At 41.8% G+C, this 9,172-nt stretch overlaps 1 long non-coding RNA gene across 1 annotated transcript; it reads left to right on the top strand.

The window, feature by feature from the left end:
- The first annotated feature begins 1,780 nt into the window (after positions 1-1,780).
- LOC128850466 (uncharacterized) lies at positions 1,781-2,776 on the top strand. The gene is made up of 3 exons (XR_008447875.1): positions 1,781-1,919; positions 2,139-2,268; positions 2,417-2,776. It is a non-coding gene; the product is annotated as an uncharacterized LOC128850466 (long non-coding RNA).
- Positions 2,777-9,172: the final 6,396 nt, after the last annotated feature.

Consider the following 9,172-nt stretch of genomic DNA (forward strand, 5'->3'; position numbering starts at 1 on the left):
AAAAAAAAAAAGCAGACACCACAGCTAAACTACCATGTATTTGGCATAAAAGCAAGACAGGAGAAGCCTGATCTACCAGATGCAGAAGAAGCTGTTAGCAGATTGCATACTGGGTTTCAAACTCCAACAGAATATTAGCTGGAGACAAGTGGGAAGGTTCGTGCTAGAACAGGGAAAGAGGGACTCACAGACACAGAGAAATCCTGGTTGTATATTTAAAAGAAAGAGAAGCTCTTACCGCCAGTGAGATGGGGTCAGATGCAAATGCCAGCCCCTTGCTGGGAGCCTTGCAGGGGGACCTGGCTGCACAGGCAACAGCTGTGAGCCCGCTGCAGTCTCCAGCCCCACAGAATTGCTCTGGTTAGAGGGTACCTTGGCAGATCATCTTCATAACTACCCTAAATGTGCAGAGGCTTGGCCAGCAGGGGCTGGAGCTCTAGCTCATGAATAGAGAGGCCACGACCTGGCTGCTCAGCATTATCCAGTCCCTCTATCTGTTTCCTAGGTCTAAAACATCCTCTCTTTCTCAAGGGAGCTGGGGGATCAGTGAATAAAGTAGGCACCTTGGCTAACGCCACAGATCCCATAAGACAGCTGCCATCCTGGCATAAGCATAGCATCACAGAGTCTCAAAAAAGGCAGGAAACAATGGTACCACTGGGAACCTCCAGCTCGCCCAGCTTCAACACAAAGAGAGGGAGTCTGCCAGAGGGTCTGGAGAGAATTCTGATGCAAACACTATGAACATTTCAGTGTCATCTCAACATTGGCATCCTGATGCATGATGGGAACTGGATGCAGACAGCGATACTGTCACACTAGGTACTGATCAGAGGCTAGGGGGAAGGGTTTCTCATCTCTAGGGACCACAGGAGTCATGCTGGGACTGGGAGATGTGCTCTGAGCCAAGACTTTCTCACAATCAGTCTCAATGAATGATCCACATAATTGGAGCCACGCCCGGTGTCAGAGCCCTTTCACTGGCCAGTGGGAAGAAATAGTGTCTGGGAACAGAGGTTCAGGTCTCCCTGAAACAGGAACCCAAAATGGATCAGGTGTGAGACACCAAAAACCAGCTTGTTTGCCTCTGCTGACCGGGGACCCAGGATTCTGGTTTCTCCTGGAGATATTACTTGACTAAACCACAGAGATATATCAAATTCACACAGCAGTGGATAACTAAGCTTCTCCATTGCCATAATAAAGATAAGAATTTGTCATTTCCACTACATAAACTGTCACTTTCCCTGCTTTAAGGAAAATTATTCCAGATTGAGATTTTTGGAAAATACTATCTGGGGCAAACACTACAAGTGAGCATTGAAATTTAAAAAAAAGATACAGGAAATACTGCTCAACCTCTGACTGGAATATCATCTGCAGTAACGGAGGGTTAATACAAATTTCTGAGAAGAGAAACTTGAAGAAAGGGCATTGCGCATATGCAGAACAAGAGAACTTACGTAAATTCAAAGCTATGTTCTATTTTTGCTGCTGTTAATTAAATGTTATCTCTCATGCTTCATGCTTACAAATCACTTCAGCTATTGTCAGATCTCAAGTAGCTTCCCTTCATTTCTTCTTCTTCAATGAAACCAATTTGAAAGCCTCTTTCAGCGATTTGCTTTTAATTGGAAAGTACTCCCAAATGCAAGACTGAACAATGTGGTCACTGATGTGCATTAGTACTGACAAAGCATTATTTGTCAAGTCTGTGTTTAAAAGGAAACATCTGACTGGAATCTGTAGATTGGTTTATTTTCCCCCTTTTTCTTTTCTCCCTTGAGATCGAGTAAGCCTCAGGAGCAGTATGAAGGCAGGCAAGCCCTGGGACTCTACTGGGGATCACAGAGACCCCAAATCTCCCAAAGTAAGGTGCTAGGAGCCTAAACACACACACCAGCAGCTGAGGCTAGCAGGTGAGTTTTGTTCATCTCATTATTATCCCCCTCATGATGGTGTAGACAGTGGGTGGGAGGGTCTAAAGCTGTTTTGTTCTTCACCAAAAATAAAAGAAGCCAGGAAATGAGTAGATTTTGACTGCTCTGCTGAGCTGTCAGAGAGTGCTAGTGGCTGAGGCTGAAGTCACAACACTCCTCTCCTCATATGCTTCCTCTTCTTTCTTCTGCCTTCTCCAGTGTGTGTCTGACTCTCCTCTGCCACTCGCACAGCTAACCTGTCACATCAGTCCTCTGCCAAGCCACGGAGATCATTCAGCTCAGAGAAGGACCCAGTGAGCCACTGCAAGTCAGGGGCACATGCGGGCAGGTGAGTCTCAGAGACAGTGGAAACACAATCTCCCTTTTCTGGCAGTGGAAGTCACTAGAGCAGCCTGAGCCCTTCCCGGTTTGTTAGGAAACAGCTAACAATTTGATAGCGCTTTCGAATCCCACCATGGGTAACGTTTGCTTTCCAGGAACACCCCATGAGGCAGAAGATTGTAAATGGTATGTGTTAAAGGACATGTCTTCCCTTTGCAAGTATCAGAGCACAGCCTAGGCATTAGCCACCCATTTGTTTTGGTTTCTTTGGTATTAATATCCGGGAAAAAGACTCAGAATCAACATTCCTCTCATCGTCTATTTAAGTGGACTTCTCAGGAAAGCTGAAGAAACAAGGAACAACTCAAAGCTGCCAGCTGCACACACCATAAGGCAAATGGCTCCACTGAGAAATGGCATATTAACTCTGTCCTGATGCTGCACACCCTTAATTGAGTATTGGAAATAGGTCTCTTGTTCTAGCTAATGTTGTTCGTGGATTAATAACACTCTTGAACATGTTATCTGGTCGTTTCAAATAAATGCATAGTAATAATACTTTTTCACAGGACTGCTGTGAAGTCTTTTTAACCCCAGTAATATATTGTTCAGTGATAATTCTAATTACATAGATAGCTGAAAAGCCACTTTGTCAGTTTTCATTAGAAATTCAAGCAGTCCCTTCACTTGCCTCATCCTCTCCAAACTGCCTTCATTAGTCCTTATTGTCCTCATAGGTTCCAGTGCACAAAGGATTCACTGCTCACATAAGTCCTGCCCACCTGTAGTGACCGCTGTTATGGGAGGGGAAACATACCCTCCTCATGGACATACTGAGCACCCAGTGAGACGCTGCACTTTCTGACTCAGCTGGTATTACTCACTCCTCTCTGTTAAGAGATTAGTCCCACCTCTGGTTTACCACAGTTTTCCCACTGCTACTTACATAAACCAGTGTTATCCCACTGGCATTTGTGTTTTCAACATTGTCTGTTAAATAATGAAAAATAAATTGGCCTTTAACAAGCACTCTGGCAAGTACACAAAATCTCCTACCCGTCTTTCCTTCATGCTGACTTCAAGAGAATGAGATCAGGGATACAAATCATCTTTTAGCTGTAACAGTACTAGGCTTTTCAGTCTATTTATTTTTGCTGATACTTGAATAAAGTGGAAGGAGCTAGTACTTTGAGGTCTATGTAGGAGCTGGAATCCAATGGTACAGGATGTTGGTTTTAATAGCAAATATATTTCAGACAGCTAATATAGAGCTAATGGAAGCCAAAGCCTGAGTTCACACCCATCAAATAACCGTAACTGCAAGACGGGAAAATCCATGGGCCAAAACTCTTCTGAAATACAGCTCTTCCTTGGTGGGAAAAACACAGAGAAGCCTTCTCTTTTTAGGAAATTCAGTAGAGTTAATAAAGCCAGGGAATATGTGAATGGAATGGCACCATTTTGTTATCCTGGACATTGACTCTTGGGATTCACTTGAAATATTTATATCATTCGAAAAGAGGGTGCCAGGGACCAAACAGGACTGATGAACAACATGCCACCCACACCGGAAAATTGTTGACCTGCTGCTGGTCTCTGTTCTGAACTAGATCTCTTCAGTACAAAAGCCAGGCATGTTTCAAAGGACATTTTCTTCCAGGGACTTGTCCCCCCAGGCAGCATGGACAAGCCTGGCAGTAGGACCAGCTAATCTGCCAAAAACCAGCTTCCAGCAGGATTTATACCCTCAGACACCACCTAGGGGAGCTGTAAAAATCAGGTTATGACTGCAGACCAAACTAACATGCCCAGTAGTAAAATAGAAAGCAAACATGTGGCTGAAAGACCTTATCCCGTTGAGGTCAGTGAGAGGTGTTACCTCCATGCTGTCCCAGCTCTGCTGTCCCCTTCGTACCAGTCTCACTGAGGATGCTGCAGCAGCTGGTGCCATGTGCTGAGGTATGTATGTAACATATGGTGTTGCGTTGCCCCGTATACCCTGGAGAAGTCACCGAGGCCCAAGGTCTGGAGACCCAGGTAGCCTGCAACATCCTGAGAGATTCCAGGCTAAGGTTGCCTTAGTGACCAAAACAACCCACCCAGAACTGTCCACTCCTCTCAGCAAGATGCTCCTGGCTCCTGTGGAAACTGCTGTATGCTCAACAGGATGGGAGATCTGATCACCTTTCTCCTCATAGATCTTTTTTTCTTTATCATGTTACTACTATTTTTTCTTCTGAGCATGTCCTTTTGTGTGGCAGCTGAAAGCTTGTGACTTATAAGCCCATAAGATGGGTGGCCTCAAAAGCTCCATATATACTTGTAAGACCATAGAAAGTCCAATAGGGTTAAATGTTTTACACCTACATTTTTGCTTGCACTGAGGCTGAGAGCAAGAGACTCATCACCAGAAAGAGAGCTGGGGTTTCTGTCTCCAATGTACTTTCCTCTCACAGTCCTCTCAGTCTTTGTCATGTCTCAGGCTTCACAGTCAAAAGGATGCATCAGCTGCCTCCTCTTTCTTCTAAAAAAGCCCAGCAGCCAACAAGAGACTAGTCCTCACTATACCTCGCAACTGATGCATAAGTGCAGATACTGATTAAATGAAACCAGTCCTTGACATTTCATATGCCTTTTATTACACAGGTAGAATAAGCAATGGGAATGAGAACTGTTTTTCATAAGAAAGACATTCATTAGTAGCAATTGTTTTCGAATCACAAAGCTGGTAGAGGGGTAAAGGTCTCTACTCAAACCCCTATATTTTACTTAACTTTCAAAGGAGGTGATCATATCGGGCTAATTTAACTTATTGAAAAACTTGATTGTGTCTTGTCAAGTACCTGGCGAAGATAAAGACTGGGATACAAGAGCAGAGATTTCTGACTGCTGCACCAACATTTTGAGTTCAGAATGCAATTACTGCTACTGCATTATGATTAGACCTTTGACCAAAGTGTTTTTTTAATCAGCCATGAATACATTTTTATTTCAAGGGGAAAGAAAATCTCAGGTTAGTACCTAAACACTCCATATTTTTTGATTGCTTGTAAGTCATGGCAATAACTGCTGATTTTTACTAGATTGGGGTGAATGAGTTCCCAACCCATACGACAAGTAGTGTAAACAATGAAGAACATCTAAAACTTGTGTTTCTTTCTAACCACCCCTCAGTTAGTTTCTTAACAAATGTGGCTGGAAGGAACATTCATGACATTTTGATCTTTGAAAGAAATAAGTACTTTCTGTGCTCAGGAGAGGGAAGTGGGTTCGCATTCAGTGCATCTGAACTGTTACTTCAAATAGCTGAAAGATATTTCAAGTTCAATTAGCTCTAATTATTTTTTCAATTTAAAATATTTTTAAATTGACTGCACGATATTTCAGTGCCTATATATTGTATTAATTATTTTAGACAGAGGTGGAGTTATAAAGCCAAGAAAATTCAGGTCAAAATTAAAACATTTTCAATTAGATTATAGTATAGTATCACTTAAAAGCCACTGAGTCACTAACTGAGTACCAGAAATCACCATTATAACAGCTTTAAAGCAGATGTAGAAGAGAAACAGGACACAGATAAGCCACAGGACTGGAAAAGGGAGTAGCCATAGCTTTGCCATTAGTGATGGGAAATCGGGCAATTCATCCTCTTTCTGACTAACACTTTGTCTTCCTGGGTTGCAAAACAACCCTGGCACTTAGCAAGAAGCACTTGGTGATGGAAAAGAGCCACCTTTTCTTTTTCAAAATCAGGCCTCCCCAAGCAAGGCAACTTCAGGGACCTGCTACCTTCTGCGCTTGAAACAGATTGTAGCATTAGATACATTTAAAGGTTGAATAAAATAAATGTATTGAATAGAGAGCAAAGCTTAAGAAACTAGGTATGATATTTGGCGGCAGCTCCTGAGACCTGAGAATCACTGCACTTCCCAAGTTCTTCCCAGCTTCACAGGGTGTCTGGGAGGTTCCTGTCTGTGCTCAGCAAGCAAGCAAGGAAGACTCCTGGCTCCCAGTTTCAGTCTCCCCATGACTGGCATGGTCCTCTGCGCTGAAAGTCACTTCACCTACTCTTGACTTCCACCACATGGCTATGTATGTAAATCCAAATCCTCTCCTGGGGAACATAAGCATATTCTAGGGCTTCCTGCAACCATTGACTCTGATAATGCATCCAGCCACGTAGTACAGATCCTGCCTGGCTGCATCACAGCAGCAGCAGCTGTTAGGGCAAACTATATTGAAATCTGCTTTTTCTGCTGTGGGAAGGCTTGACTGAGTCATCACCCCTGACATAAACTTGCAGCAGTACCAAAGTTCCAATGTGATTACTTCCCTTCACTCAGCTGTGCTGACACAAGTTTTCATAGGGCAGCACTACACAGCAGGACAGTAAAACGGTTAGGGGTAAAAACAACCTGGGTATTGCCAGAAAAGATCAGAAAACTCAGACTAGGGAGTGCACAATGGGATGGCAATGTGTGGTTCCATGTGGAAGGTGGAAACGCTTTACAGTGCCGTTGCAGCAGAGGTACCATTGGAAGCAATGATTGAACAAGAAAGTAATTCCAAAAGTCAAATTAATCACTTAGCTGTAGGAATGACAAAGCCCTCAGGTTTCAGCTAATGTCTTTGTGTTCTCTGAAGTGTCATGGACTGATGAGGACTGGAACAAAATAATATCCTGCAAACATATTGTGAGCCTACTTCTCCAAAGTTCTTTCTTGAACTCCCCTAAATGGTTATGAAAGATTAGCTGTTCATGAGTTCATTGTCTTTGGAGGTTTTTCATAGCTGCTTTTTTTCCTTAGGTGTTAAGACAAAAAAAAACCTAAATCAGACCGGTATTTATTGATATTCAGGCATTATCAGTCATCAAGGTATTCTTGAAACTGGTCTATTCACTTTCAGTTCCCTGAAGAGCCAAATACAAACAAACGTGTACAGGCAGCACATGCAGCAGTGAACATTCCCTCCAAAAAGTCATGGAAAGAGTTTGGGTAAGATGTTTGTGAATTTCCCTTGAAAAGATCATTCAAAAGGAAAATGCAAATTCCAGATAGTCATTATTCTCCTGGAAAACATTTTCTGAAGCCTTTTATTATTAGGCAACAAAAGAAAAAAGAAAAAAAAAATCCTTGTTCCATGAAAATATCCCAAGAAGAAGCTTTAAAGAATTGCATTTTTGTCAACTAATTAGCTAAGGCTATAACTTCACATAACTGAATATATGACATATGTTCCACAGCTGAAGGCATCTTTTACGTATCTATGGCCTTGTGATGCCTTTGGGTTTAACAAAGATAAGGAATCATGTAAAAGTATGAAATTATATAAGTCAGACTGCAAAGGAAAAAGCCCAGACCTCACATCAGGAATGCAGAGATTTTCCCTTATTTATTTTTTTGGCCTTCGTGCTAAAAAGTCTTCTTCCAAGAACTACTGAACACATCTTTAATTTTTCACTCTTTCATGCCAGAATCTTAGAATTCTACAGAACAAATTGGAAAACTGCTCATATGCTCCACAGCTGGTCTGAAAATTGAGACTGTTTTCTTCAGGTTAAGATAGGATCTTGCACAGTAACTTTCAATTTCCACATTAGAAAAGCGTTTAGAAAGATGTACTGTATTTCTTGGGATGTAGCTGTCACTTTAATACAAATGTCTCCAAAGAAATATATTTTTTATATAGCAGAATTACATTTTATCATAGTATCTGCTTCCCAATTCCTTGCACATATTTGCTGCAGTGCTACCTCCTCTGCTGGCTGGGTGATAACTTTGTGATGGCATTGGTGAAGCAGATAAGGTAGGGAGAAGTAGTGTCCATAATTTACAGGTTTTGAAAAAGATTAGTTACATTTCTGTTATCAAACATCTTATGTACAGGCTTCTTCTGGAAACAATTATCTTAGTCACCAGAATGAGATTTCAGTTTGAATCCTGTGTAATTCATATTTTATTTATAACCACTGTGTGGAATAATGTAGATTATTTTCACTTTGAATAGTTATTTAAATGCTAGTGGAAGCTGGATTTTGTGTAAGGATTTCTATTACATATAACAAGGCTCTCAAGTATCTGTAAGTATGTATAATTTTTTTATTTGTCACCGACAAACAAAGACAAAATACTCTTCCTAATTTAAATTAAAGAAAAGACTTATCCCTCATAACCCATTGTTGAAGCAGGTCCAGTAGACCAAGTACTCCAGCAACTATGTATTTTTCCTGAATGCCATTTCAATTTTTCTGTAGGGAATAGTGACAAAGGCAGTCCTTATTTGCTCAATAACAAATCTACCGCACTTCTCCACACCAGCCTGCAGCAGAATGCAGGAAAGGTACACTCAAGCCACCAACACAGCTCAGCCTTGATTGTCCAAAATGGCCTTCTGAGGCCTGTAGATAAATATGCAAGGTCATTGCATCATTTAACAACATTCCTCATAAGCACAGAGACAAAAGCATGGCTTATTAAAGTTACTGTGCAAGAGGTTGGCAACATCAGTTCTAAATGCTTGTGGTCTGCAGAGAGGTAAATGTGTCACAAAAGCTGTCTTCCTATCAGTTTTTCTTCCTGTGCTAAGTCATTCCACATATATTTTGGTCTTGTCCAGATCATATTTTAATTAGCCCGGAGTGGATGGATAAGGACTGGAGTTTTGCCTCTGAGAAAGTTTGAAAGCTCCCTGACATCTGGTGGAGGATAGTGATTAAGACTCATGAGGATCTTGAAATACTTCCTCACATAGTTCTGAGTCATACTTTCAGCCCAAGAGGAGAGTGTGCTTGGTGTGCAGAAGCTGAAGAACAGGCAAAATTGTCTGACTACTTTCTCTTAACTTCTAGCATCGGCAGCTTTCAGCACGAGCACTACATTTGCAGGCAGCTAGGAGCTGAGCTCTTT

The sequence above is a fragment of the Cuculus canorus genome, chromosome Z (assembly GCF_017976375.1).
Source record: "Cuculus canorus isolate bCucCan1 chromosome Z, bCucCan1.pri, whole genome shotgun sequence".
Classification (NCBI taxonomy): domain Eukaryota; kingdom Metazoa; phylum Chordata; class Aves; order Cuculiformes; family Cuculidae; genus Cuculus; species Cuculus canorus.